Genomic DNA, 14,491 nt, shown 5'->3' on the forward strand with positions numbered 1-14,491 from the left:
TTTCATTTTCTGCATACTTTACAAGTAGTAGAATTTGCTTTGATATAGGCAACTGGATTTTCACAATGAAAAGGCAAAGGATAACGCCCGAAAAAGACGCCATACATTATGTCAGTGCCATCACTGACAAACCTGGATTGACCATGAAATACATCAATCCCCTTAAAGGTGAGTTAAAACAAGTTTTAACTAAATTGCCTTAATATTGTCATGCATTAGAATGACTGTCTTAGGTAATGATAAATATTTTCTACAGGAAGAGGAGTGTTTGCTGAAACTGAAATCGAAAAAGGGAGTTTTGTTGCAGAATATCGAGGTGAGCTCACGTATGCACTTACGATGGTAGACAACTACTCGAGATTTATGGTTGTGGTACAAGTCAAAGATCTAATGGCCCATACTGCAGCGAAGGTCTTCCAAGCACACTTATCCAGACCTCATGGCTACTCAGAGAGAGTCCTCACAGATCAAGGCACTGCCTTTGAAGCGGAAATCTTCAAGGACTTCTGCAGCTTTTACCGATGCAGGAAGATGCGTACTACACCCTACCATGCTCAAACCAATGGTTATCAACCTGCTCAGGACTTTACCCCATATTCCAGATGTGGCCTTACAAGTGATTTATAGAGGGGTAACAATACGTTGGGATCATCGGATCTAATCTCCCTTTTTATACACCCTAAAATCTTGTTTGCGTTAGAATAAACAATAACATCATAAAGGTATAGCAGTACCGTTTCAAAGTTTCGGTGTCCCAAGCAGCATTCCATCAGCCTCTGGAAGGTTCCTGGCAAATTGCACAGCTCGAAGGGCATGCTTTTGAACTCGCAGAGACCCATCGGGGTGGCAAAGGCGGTCTTCTTCCGGTCTGCCTCAGCAACGGACACTTGCCAATAGTGACTAGTGAGATCAAGGGTAGAAAAATAATTTGCAGTTGTCAATGCAGCTAGCTATTCCTCAATACAGGGGAGTGGTGCTGTCCTTCTTCTTTAACAGGACCAACGGAGCTGCCCAGAGGCTACAACTGTCACGGATAACCCCAGCCTCCTTCATGTTGCTCAACATGTCCTTGGTACACTGGTAATGTGCAGGTAGATTTGGCTTATATCTCTCTTTGATGGGTGGGTGTGCACTTGTGGGGATGTAGTGTTTGACCCCTTTTATTTTTCAAAAGTCTAGCGGATGTTTGCTGAAGACTTGCTCGTATTCTTGCACTAGCCTGTAGACCCCCTTCTTGTGATGTGAAGGTGTGGAGTCAGTGCCTACGTGTAATTCCTTACACCACTCCTCTGGCTGACTTGGTGAGCTGTCACTGAATGGGTGGGCTGAAGCAATGGTGGATGCTGCTGTTTGGATAGCATGTGTATCTACTGAGAACAGCTTATCAATGGTGGCAAATCGGAGCAGCTTAATCTTTTGCTCTCCGCAGTTCAACACTCTCATGGGCACTCTTCCCTTCCATATTGATGAATAAAACTATGATGTAAATAGCATATAGATACCCCACAAATGCAGATAAAAGTAGGTTATGGGAAAAGGGGGAAGAGAGAAACAGGAAAATAGTGGAATAAAGTATAACTTCCAGGTGGGAGAGGAAATGGCAGCACAGCCAATGGAGGTGAAGCAAGGGGAGCCTGCAACTAAAGAGTTGAGAGCGTTATCACATGGTGACTGAGCCTGATTGTAACGGGAGCATAGAGGTGCCGATCCTGTCTTACCTGCGTTGGTGTAGAAGTGGGTGTCCTGTGGTGGAGTCAGCTATGTGCAGTGGTGGCCGTGGGTTCTTTTATGTGCGACCGTAGTAATAGCTGTGCCCACTTCCTGTATGGGAGTGGAATGCAGTGAGGCTAATGGAACGCACGCCTGCGCATTTGTGTTTAACGTCGCGCATGTGCAGAACGGAGAAAAGGCTGCGCTCACTTCCTAATGAAAGGGAGTGAGACGCAGCTGGGAAGGGAAGGGAAAAGATTAGGGTTTGGGGATGATGAAAGGGCTTTCTACGGGCAAGGATGGCAAAGGGTGGCAGTGACGGAAAGTCAGGCAGATGGTCCTGTCCTGTCCTGTCCGTCCGTCTTTTTGTATCATGAATTGGAAAGACTGCAAGGGGGAGGGGAGGTGCTTGTGCCCAAAAGGAGGAGTTATTCAGATTCATTGCAGTGGGCGGCGGCTGCAAAAAGTACCATTCTCCTTGTTTTTGCTCTGCAAAACAGCCTTTTCAAGGGTTTGGCTTGGGTGACAAAATGTCTTCTGTAGGCGTGGGTTTGTCTCCCTCTCCCTAAGATGTGTCCGGTATAGGCCAGGGTGCCACTCAAGGCCGTAACCAATTCGGGTTATAGCTTCTCAGCCTTTTGGCTAAGATCAAGTGTAGTTTCGGAGGACGCTACCTTGGTCGGTACTGGAAGGTGCCTGGGATTGCACGTCTGCCGGCCTTGAGGGAGTGTGTGCGCCTTCTGGTGACACATAGCCCTCTTGTGCCTGGACGGTTCCCAGGCAACGGGAGGCGATCACCTTTGTTATTTTGAAGTCCTACTGATAAACAGAAAAAAAAAAAATTAAATCTGTTCTTATCAGTTTAATATCTGATACGTCCCCTCTCTAGGGACCATATATTAAATGGATTTTTAGAACAAGGAGATGGAAAAAATCTTGCTCTGTCCACTCCACGCATTGACCTGGTATTGCAGTACCTCCAGGACCGGTGCACCCCTTCTTAACCGAGTTTCCAAAAGCAGAACTCAATTCACCTGATTCAAATGAGCCTCATTAGTGAATTGAAAGAAAGCAAAAACTTTATATGCACCTCAATTTGGCCAATTCACTTTTCACACTTTCACCCTTTTTTTTTATCTTTCACACCTTTTACTTGCTTTATTGATGCAAAAGCTGTGCCAAATAGCAAACTCATCTCCACTCAACTTGACCAACTCTGCTATGTCCCGTGCAGTATCTTATTCTCAGTCTTATCTAGATCATTTGCAATTGAATAGAATAGATCCCTTTTGGACACATTGGATTCAGCTGCTGCAGTGACTGCAGGTGTTAGAAGATGCAGACTTGGCATCAGGTGCTGTCTATCAGATTCCACTCCAATTAAAGCTTCCATTGTTTTTCGGTGTTTTCTTTGAGCAATGATGATGTCTTTAGTGATCTGTTGGCTCCCTCTCCTGGAGGAAGAGTTTGCTTGCTCTTGGACTTTCAAAAAGAGAGGTCATGATAGACATTTAGCTTCTGAGCCCAATTGGGGACAGTCATGGGTGATGAATGTTTTGCAACCTGCTGCGAAGCCTGATACCGCAATATAAGGAACGTCAAATACTAAGAATGGGCGGCCTATGAAAGAATTAGTACTTTCATTAAGCATACTTAAACGGCTAATTGGGAATAGACAAACTGTAAAAAGCCCTCTGAGAAAGCCCCTCTCTATCCTTTGTCAGTAAGCTTTTCTGTAGTCTGCCTGTTGATGTATTTTCCGTTTGAACAGTGCACAACATGAAGTGACGGAACACTGGCTTGTCACAATGTCCCCCGCTGACATCACAATAGCGCTGCTGCCTAGAAAGCCAGCTGCGCAGCAGAAGTTGCTCTTTGGGTGGGATGGTGGGCTAATGTATCTATTCCTGCTTGGTGAGAGTTTGACATGATCTAGAGCAACGAGTTCCAGCGGCTAGCGGTTGATTATTGGCTGTAATGGGGCTTTCTGGCTGGTGCTAGCCTTTCTTCTTAGCACACAGGAACCACAATCCCTACACCATGCTTCGATGGATTCTCTCATCCCAGCCCAGTAAAACTACATATTTCACACAGTTATAGGCAGCCCATGGGCATTCACCTGGATTAAAACCCATAACAGCTCATAGACCAAACAATCAATCTACCACTGGACCAAAGACAGGAAGCTAAATCCACTGCCTGCGGTAACTAACTTAATCCTATAGGCTACTCACACAACAAACCCAAGAGAAAGGAAAAAAACATGGCTTCGATTATCCATCCAATGAAAACGCATAACCATTGTGAGCCATTGGACAATGCAATTGCACACATGGTGACATGGTGCACGGCCCAATGAATCAAGTCTGTACTTCATATTCACGGTTTAAGCCCTTGGGTTTTAATGTGTCCAGAGTACATATCCAGAAAGATTCCCTTTTTTTGTGCTAAGCACAAGTCAACAATACATTGTAAGCAGATTCTATTACCAGTCCCACACCATTTTGTGACGCATAATCACACAGTGGCCCAATTAAGATTCCAAGTCATCGAACATGTCCCAGCCATACGCAGAGGAGGCAATAGAATTAGGAAGCTCAAAGAAAGGGAATCTTTCTGGATATATACTCTGGGCACGTTGGAACCCAAGGGCTTAAACCATGAATATGAAGAACCGACTTGATTCATTGGGCCGTGCACATTTTTTCTAACGCCCGGTTCTTTTTCGTGTTCACACTATATATGGTTCCACTATGTATGGAGTTCCATTCTTCCTTGTTTTTTATTTGTCATGTTTGTCATGTCTGATCAACTGGTTACATTATGTCTGATTACCTTGTCTAACAGTTTTTTCTCCCCTTTCTTTACCTTCCATGTTCCCATAGTCACGTGAAATATCCCTGTTGCACTTGATTACGGCTCACTATTCACTATAGGATGTCTTATATCTAACATCACACTCTCACCCATCAGCACTCTATAGGTTTGTATAAGGTATGCGCTTACACATCCGGTCCTCCATAGGTATTTCCACTTATGTAACACTATCCCTATGATCACTCATAACTCATACCCTTGTAGTCAATTACATCCTCCTCTCTCCCCCCCTCCCCTTCTCCCTTTCCATCTATAATTTTGCCATATATATTAGCAAACACTCAGTGTACCTAGTGGCATCCTATTCGTGGCTATTGGACCTTGCTATAGTCCCACTAGTGCCAAGACATTTGCAGAGCGCATCTGCCTGCGTTGCACACTCCAACTAATTATAAGTAAGCCATTATACTAGCAAACACTCAGTGTACCTAGTGGCATCCTATACGTGGCTATTGGACCTTGCTATAGTCCCACTAGTGCCAAGACATTTGCAGAGCGCATCTGCCTGCGTTGCACACTCCAACTAATTATAAGTAAGCCATTATACTAGCAAACACTCAGTGTACCTAGTGGCATCCTATACGTGGCTATTGGACCTTGCTATAGTCCCACTAGTGCCAAGACATTTGCAGAGCGCATCTGCCTGCGTTGCACACTCCAACTAATTATAAGTAAGCCATTATACTAGCAAACACTCAGTGTACCTAGTGGCATCCTATACGTGGCTATTGGACCTTGCTATAGTCCCACTAGTGCCAAGACATTTGCAGAGCGCATCTGCCTGCGTTGCACACTCCAACTAATTATAAGTAAGCCATTATACTAGCAAAAACTCAGTGTACCTAGTGGCATCCTATCTGTGGCTATTGGACTTTGCTATAGTCCCACTAGTGCAAAGACATTTGCAGAGCGCATCTGCCTGCATTGCACACTCCAACTTTTTTAAACTAAGCAATTTTACTAGCAAACACTCAGTGTACCTAGTGGCATCCTATACGTGGCTATTGGACTTTGCTATAGTCCCACTAGTGCCAAGACATTTGCAGAGCGCATCTGCCTGCGTTGCACACTCCAACTAATTTTAACTTAGCCATTATACTAGCAAACACTCAGTGTACCTAGTGGCATCCTATACGTGGCTATTGGACTTTGCTATAGTCCCACTAGTGCCAAGACATTTGCAGAGCGCATCTGCCTGCGTTGCACACTCCAACTAATTATAAGTAAGCCATTATACTAGCAAACACTCAGTGTACCTAGTGGCATCCTATACGTGGCTATTGGACCTTGCTATAGTCCCACTAGTGCCAAGACATTTGCAGAGCGCATCTGCCTGCGTTGCACACTCCAACTAATTATAAGTAAGCCATTATACTAGCAAACACTCAGTGTACCTAGTGGCATCCTATACGTGGCTATTGGACTTTGCTATAGTCCCACTAGTGCCAAGACATTTGCAGAGCGCATCTGCCTGCGTTGCACACTCCAACTAATTATAAGTAAGCCATTATACTAGCAAACACTCAGTGTACCTAGTGGCATCCTATACGTGGCTATTGGACCTTGCTATAGTCCCACTAGTGCCAAGACATTTGCAGAGCGCATCTGCCTGCGTTGCACACTCCAACTAATTATAAGTAAGCCATTATACTAGCAAATACTCAGTGTACCTAGTGGCATCCTATCTGTGGCTATTGGACTTTGCTATAGTCCCACTAGTGCCAAGACATTTGCAGAGCGCATCTGCCTGCGTTGCACACTCCAACTAATTATAAGTAAGCCATTATACTAGCAAACACTCAGTGTACCTAGTGGCATCCTATACGTGGCTATTGGACTTTGCTATAGTCCCACTAGTGCCAAGACATTTGCAGAGCGCATCTGCCTGCGTTGCACACTCCAACTAATTATAAGTAAGCCATTATACTAGCAAACACTCAGTGTACCTAGTGGCATCCTATACGTGGCTATTGGACTTTGCTATAGTCCCACTAGTGCCAAGACATTTGCAGAGCGCATCTGCCTGCGTTGCACACTCCAACTAATTTTAACTTAGCCATTATACTAGCAAACACTCAGTGTACCTAGTGGCATCCTATACGTGGCTATTGGACTTTGCTATAGTCCCACTAGTGCCAAGACATTTGCAGAGCGCATCTGCCTGCGTTGCACACTCCAACTAATTATAAGTAAGCCATTATACTAGCAAACACTCAGTGTACCTAGTGGCATCCTATACGTGGCTATTGGACTTTGCTATAGTCCCACTAGTGCCAAGACATTTGCAGAGCGCATGTGCCTGCGTTGCACACTCCAACTAATTTTAACTTAGCCATTATACTAGCAAACACTCAGTGTACCTAGTGGCATCCTATACGTGGCTATTGGACTTTGCTATAGTCCCACTAGTGCCAAGACATTTGCAGAGCGCATCTGCCTGCGTTGCACACTCCAACTCATTATAACTAAGTTGCATTGTCAGGGATATTTATTCTTTATTATTCTGCTGTTAATAAAGCTAGACCACCACTGCAATCTTCACCACCTCTCAATTTTTACTACCACATTTTCAGTCCACAATCTTGTCGCAATCAACATGAGTGGCAAAATGACAGATGCTGGTGGAAAGGGGAAGAGGCGTGGTGGAAAAGGCAAAAAAGGTTTTGTCTGTGGGGAAAGTGGCAAAGCTCCATTATCATCTGCTGAAGATAGACCATCTACCAGCAAAAGTAAGATGTCTACTACTTACCGTGGACAATCCGATGTGCTCCCTTTTTTACGGACACGAACAACAGGAAGAAAGGTAGATGATGGGCAAAAAAGGAAAATGCTTGAATGGATCTCAAGTGGTCCAACAAGTGCCCTCTCAGCCACTTCAAGTACCGCATCCAAAAAACACCAGTCCTCTGAGTTGTCATCCCAATCACACTTGATTTCTCCCAGCTCTGAAGTCTCCATCAGCCCTGCACAGTATGGTGGAACTGAGATGGCTGAGTCTGCAGAGCTGTTCAGTCACACTATAGCCTGGGAATCAGAGGTCTGCTCCCAAGCTACAGTGAGTACAGAACAGGAAATGGTCTGCAGTGATGCCCAGAACCTTTGTGACTCTGATTCAGGCCGTGAGGACCAAGTTTCTGAGCATAATGTTGACCCTTTGTCACAAACTGTAACACCTGTGGTTATAGACAATGAGGAACATACTGATGAAGATGAGACGCAGATACCCGATTGGGATGACAACTTAAATATTCGGTCAGGGCAAGAAGAGGCTCGGTCTGAGGGGGAGGGGAGTGCAAACACAACAATTGATGATGAAGTTCTAGATCCCACCTACTGTCAACCCCCAGTCAGGCACTCGAGGAGGTCAACAGAGGCGGTGGAGGAGGATGCAACCGACGACGAAGTTACCTTGCGCCTTCCTGGACAGAGTCGGAGCACTGGTAGCACGTCTACAACTGCATCCTCAGCCACCACTCTGCCTATGAGCATTATTCGGGGTGGATCAACAGGTCGCATGGCCTCTAAGCCTTGCCTAGCCTGGTCCTTTTTTGACATAGAAAAAGATCGCCCAAATCATGTGATATGTAAAATTTGTCATGATTCTCTTAGTAGAGGTCAAAACCTCAGCAGTTTGACAACTTCTTCCATGAATCGTCACATGAATAAATATCATAGGTCCCGGTGGGAAGCTCACTGTGCTGCAATGCTGCAAGAGCGAACCATCCACCGCCCGCCCCTTCCAGTGCATCCGCGCGCTCTTCATCTTCTAGGACTGTGGGGACAGCTGTCACACCTGTTTTTCCACGCCAAACTTCCACCACTGTAACCGCAACAGGCAGTTTGCTTGTAAGGTCGTCAGTTGGTTTGGAAGGGGAAACAAGTGAGTGTGTACAGCTCTCTCAGACATCGATAGCACCAACGTTGGATGAAGGCAACATCATGTCTCCGCCTGCACTTTCCTCACAAACCTGCATTTTTCCAGGGACACCCTACTCAACACCGTCTACACACAGCAGCCAGATCTCTGTCCCTCAGATGTGGTCAAATAAAAGGCCACTTCCTCCGACCCATGACAAAGCTAAGAGGTTGACTCTATCCCTCTGTAAGCTGTTGGCTACCGAAATGCTGCCTTTCCGCCTAGTGGACACACAGGATTTTAGAGACCTTATGTCTGTCGCTGTGCCCCAGTACCAGATGCCTAGTCGCCACTACTTCTCTAAGAAAGGTGTGCCCGTGCTACACCAGCATGTCGCACACAACATCACCGCTTCCTTGAGAAACTCTGTGTGTGAACGGGTGCATTTCACCACCGATACTTGGACCAGTAAGCATGGACAGGGACGTTACATGTCGCTGACTGGGCACTGGGTAACTATGGTGATAGATGGTGAAGGGTCTGCTGCACAAGTCTTGCCGTCCCCACGACTTGTGTGTCAATCCTCTGTCTGTCCAAGTTCCGCCACAGCTTCTGCATCCTCCACCTCATCTGGGTCCTCCACCTCCGCCCCAAGCCTGCCTGGTCAGGCCACCAGCGTTCTCACTGCGCAGAAGGAATCACGCACGCCTCATTACTATGCTGGCAGCAGAGCGTAACGGCATCAGGCGGTCTTTAGCTTGACATGTCTTGGGAATAAGAGTCACACAGCTGAGGAGTTGTGGTCAGCTCTGCGGTCCGAGTTTAATAAATGGTTGTCTCCACTCAACCTGCAGCCTGGTAAGGCCGTGTGCGACAATGCTGCAAACCTGGGTGCGGCACTTCGCCTGGGCATTGTGACACACGTACCTTGTATGGCTCACGTGTTGAACCTTGTCGTCCAGCAATTTTTAACACACTATCCCGGCCTAGATGGCCTTCTGAACAGGGCACGAAAACTGTCAGCTCACTTCCGCCGTTCAAGCGCCGCAGCAGAGCGACTTGCATCGCTCCAGAAGTCCTTCGGCCTGCCGGTTCATCGCCTGAAATGCGATGTGGCGACACGCTGGAATTCAACTCTCCACATGTTACAGCGACTGTGGCAGCACCGCAGAGCCCTGGTGCAATACGTCATGACGTATAGCCTGGGCCAACGAGATGCAGAGGTGGGGCAGATCACCCTGATGGAGTGGTCTCAGATCAAGGACCTATGCACCCTTCTGCACAGTTTCGACATGGCGACGAATATGTTTAGCTCTGACAATGCCATTATCAGCATGACGATTCCAGTCATTTACATGCTGGAGCACACGCTAAACACTATTCGGAGTCAGGGGGTGGGACAACATGAAGGGGAGGAACTACAGGAGGATTCATATGCGCAAGGGACAACAACATCACCAAGGTCCAGACGTTCATCATCACCAACGCAGCAGGCATGGGACCATGGGGAACAGGGATCGACAAGGGCGCATAGTAGCAGGCGAAATGTTGAGCAAGGTGCAGGAGAACATGAAGAAATGGAGGACGAACTGTCCATGGACATGGAAGACTCAGCGGATGAGGGAGACCTTGGTCAAATTTCAGTTGAAAGAGGTTGGGGGGAGATGTCAGAGGAAGAAAGAACGGGTAGCACCTCTATGCCACAAACACAGCGTGGACTTGGTCCGCATGGCTGCGCAAGACACATGAGTGCCTTTTTGTTGCACTACCTCCAACATGACAGTCGTATTGTCAAAATTAGAAGTGATGATGACTACTGGATTGCCACACTATTAGATCCCCGGTACAAGTCCAAATTTTGTGACATAATTCCAGCCATAGAAAGGGACGCACGTATGCAGGAGTATCAGCAGAAGCTGTTACTCGATCTTAGCTCGGCTTTTCCACCAAACAACCGTGCAGGTGCAGGGAGGGAATCTCCCAGTTGTAACTTGACAAACATGGGACGGTCTCGTCATCTTCAACAGTCTACCCGTACCAGTAGGACCGTATCTGGTGCCGGTAACAGCAATTTTATGGAAATCTTTTCATAATTTTTTTAGACCCTCTTTTGCAAGGCCACCAGAGACAACAAGTCTGACACATACTCAACGGCTGGAGAGGATGATACAGGAGTATCTCCAAATGAACATCGATGCCATGGCTGTGCAACTGGAGCCTTGCTCCCTTTTGGGCTTCAAACCTAGAAAAAATGGCCAGAGCTCTCCAGTTACGCCTTGGAGATTTTGTCGTGTCCAGCTGCCAGCGTTGTCTCTGAACGTGTATTCAGTGCTGCTGCACTTTCCCCACAGACAAAACCTTTTTTGCCTTTTCCACCACTGCCTCTTCCCCTTTCCACCAGCATCTGTCATTTTGCACTCATGTTGATTGCGACAAAGATTGTGGACTGAAAATGTGGTAGTAAAAATTGAGAGGTGGTGAAGATTGCAGTGGTGGTGTAGCTACTTTATTAACAGCAGAATAATAAAGAGATAAATATCCCTGACAATGCAACTTAGTTATAATGAGTTGGAGTGTGCAACGCAGGCAGATGCGCTCTGCAAATTGTCTTGGCACTAGTGGGACTATAGCAAAGTCCAATAGCCACGTATAGGATGCCACTAGGTACACTGAGTGTTTGCTAGTATAATGGCTAAGTTAAAATTAGTTGGAGTGTGCAACGCAGGCAGATGCGCTCTGCAAATGTCTTGGCACTAGTGGGACTATAGCAAAGTCCAATAGCCACGTATAGGATGCCACTAGGTACACTGAGTGTTTGCTAGTATAATGGCTTACTTATAATTAGTTGGAGTGGGCAACGCAGGCAGATGCGCTCTGCACAATGTCTTGGCACTAGTGGGACTATAGCAAAGTCCAATAGCCACGTATAGGATGCCACTAGGTACACTGAGTGTTTGCTAGTATAATGGCTAAGTTAAAATTAGTTGGAGTGTGCAACGCAGGCAGATGCGCTCTGCAAATGTCTTGGCACTAGTGGGACTATAGCAAAGTCCAATAGCCACGTATAGGATGCCACTAGGTACACTGAGTGTTTGCTAGTATAATGGCTTACTTATAATTAGTTGGAGTGTGCAACGCAGGGCAGATGCGCTCTGCAAATGTCTTGGCACTAGTGGGACTATAGCAAAGTCCAATAGCCACGTATAGGATGCCACTAGGTACACTGAGTGTTTGCTAGTATAATGGCTTACTTATAATTAGTTGGAGTGTGCAACGCAGGCAGATGCGCTCTGCAAATGTCTTGGCACTAGTGGGACTATAGCAATGTCCAATAGCCACGTATAGGATGCCACTAGGTACACTGAGTGTTTGCTAGTATAATGGCTTACTTATAATTAGTTGGAGTGTGCAACGCAGGCAGATGCGCTCTGCAAATGTCTTGGCACTAGTGGGACTATAGCAAAGTCCAATAGCCACGTATAGGATGCCACTAGGTACACTGAGTGTTTGCTAGTATAATTGCTTAGTTTAAAAAAGTTGGAGTGTGCAATGCAGGCAGACGTGCTCTGCAAATGTCTTTGCACTAGTGGGACTATAGCAAAGTCCAATAGCCACGTATAGGATGCCACTGAGGTACACTGAGTGTTTGCTAGTATAATGGCTTACTTATAATTAGTTGGAGTGTGCAACGCAGGCAGATGCGCTCTGCAAATGTCTTGGCACTAGTGGGACTATAGCAAGGTCCAATAGCCACGTATAGGATGCCACTAGGTACACTGAGTGTTTGCTAGTATAATGGCTTACTTATAATTAGTTGGAGTGTGCAACGCAGGCAGATGCGCTCTGCAAATGTCTTGGCACTAGTGGGACTATAGCAAAGTCCAATAGCCACAGATAGGATGCCACTAGGTACACTGAGTGTTTGCTAGTATAATGGACCTGACATTACCTCTCTACTAACCAGAATCCCACAATGTCTGTCTGCTATTTCATCCTTCTTCTCTGTGCGATTCCTAAAACTTAACATGGACAAAACAGAATTCATTGTCTTTCCTCCTCCTCACTCATCTCCTCCAACAAGCCTTTCCATCAAACTCGATGGTTGCTTACTCTCCCCAGTCTCACAAGCTCGTTGCCTTGGGAGTGACCCTCGACTCTGCTCTATCCTTCAAGCCACACATCCAAGCCCTCTTCACCTCATGCCGATTACAACTCAAAACATCTCCCGGATCCGTGCTTTCCTTAACCAAGAATCATCAAAAAACATTAGTGCATGCCCTCATCATCTCCCGCCTCGACTACTGCAACCTCCTGCTCTCTGGCCTCCCTTCCAACACTCTTGCACCCCTCCAATCTATCCTAAGAACTCTGCGGCCCGCTTAATCCACCTCTCCCCTCACTACTCCCCCAGGCCTCGCCACTCTGCCAATCCCTTCACTGGCTTCCCATCACCCAACGACTCCAGTTCAAAACACTAACTATGACATACAAAGCCATGCACAACCTGTCTCCTCCCTACATCTGTGACCTAGTCTCCCGGTACCTACCTGCACGCAACCTCAGATCCTCACAAGATCCTCCTTCTCTGCTCCTCCCTTATCTCCTCTTCCCACAATCAGCGTACAAGATTTCTCCCGTGCATCCCCCCATACTTTGGAATGCTCTACCTCAGCACATCAGACTCTCCCCTACCGTGGAAAGCTTCAAGAGGAACCTCAAGACCCACCTCTTCCAACAAGCCTATAACCTACAACAGCCCTCAGTCCAGTAGACCACTGCGCAACCAGCTCTGTCCTCACCTATTGTACCATCACCCATTCCCTGTAGACTGTAAGCCCTCGCGGGCAGGGTCCTCTCTCCTCCTGTAACCAGTCTGTTATGTACTGTTAATGATTGTTGTACGTATACCCTTTCACTTGTAAAGCGCCATGGAATAAATGGCGCTATAATAATAAATAATAATAATAATAATAATAATGGCTTACTTATAATTAGTTGGAGTATGCAACGCAGGCAGATGCGCTCTGCAAATGTCTTGGCACTAGTGGGACTATAGCAAGGTCCAATAGCCACGTATAGGATGCCACTAGGTACACTGAGTGTTTGCTAGTATAGATGGCTTACTTATAATTAGTTGGAGTGTGCAACGCAGGCAGATGCGCTCTGCAAATGTCTTGGCACTAGTGGGACTATAGCAAGGTCCAATAGCCACGTATAGGATGCCACTAGGTACACTGAGTGTTTGCTAGTATAATGGCTTACTTATAATTAGTTGGAGTGTGCAACGCAGGCAGACTGCGCTCTGCAAATGTCTTGGCACTAGTGGGACTATAGCAAAGTCCAATAGCCACAGATAGGATGCCACTAGGTACACTGAGTTGTTTGCTAGTATAATGGCTTACTTATAATTAGTTGGAGTGTGCAACGCAGGCAGATGCGCTCTGCAAATGTCTTGGCACTAGTGGGACTATAGCAAAGTCCAATAGCCACGTATAGGATGCCACTAGGTACACTGAGTGTTTGCTAGTAAAATTGCTTAGTTTAAAAAAGTTGGAGTGTGCAATGCAGGCAGACGTGCTCTGCAAATGTCTTTGCACTAGTGGGACTATAGCAAAGTCCAATAGCCACATATAGGATGCCACTAGGTACACTGAGTGTTTGCTAGTATAATGGCTAAGTTAAATTAGTTGGAGTGTGCAACGCAGGCAGATGCGCTCTGCAAATGTCTTGGCACTAGTGGGACTATAGCAAAGTCCAATAGCCACGTATAGGATGCCACTAGGTACACTGAGTGTTTGCTAGTATAATGGCTTACTTATAATTAGTTGGAGTGTGCAACGCAGGCAGATGCGCTCTGCAAATGTCTTGGCACTAGTGGGACTATAGCAAAGTCCAATAGCCACGTATAGGATGCCACTAGGTACACTGAGTGTTTGCTAGTATAATGGCTAAGTTAAAATTAGTTGGAGTGTGCAACGCAGGCAGATGCGCTCTGCAAATGTCTTGGCACTAGTGGGACTATAGCAAAGTCCAATAGCCACGTATAGG

General features: G+C 46.4%; 1 pseudogene; it reads left to right on the plus strand.

Moving 5' to 3' along the window:
* Positions 1 to 2,503: 2,503 nt before the first annotated feature.
* Positions 2,504 to 2,709, plus strand: LOC142278021 (U2 spliceosomal RNA; annotated as a pseudogene).
* The last annotated feature ends 11,782 nt before the right edge of the window (positions 2,710 to 14,491 follow it).

Source organism: Anomaloglossus baeobatrachus, unplaced genomic scaffold (genome assembly GCF_048569485.1).
Source record: "Anomaloglossus baeobatrachus isolate aAnoBae1 unplaced genomic scaffold, aAnoBae1.hap1 Scaffold_4152, whole genome shotgun sequence".
NCBI lineage: Eukaryota > Metazoa > Chordata > Amphibia > Anura > Aromobatidae > Anomaloglossus > Anomaloglossus baeobatrachus.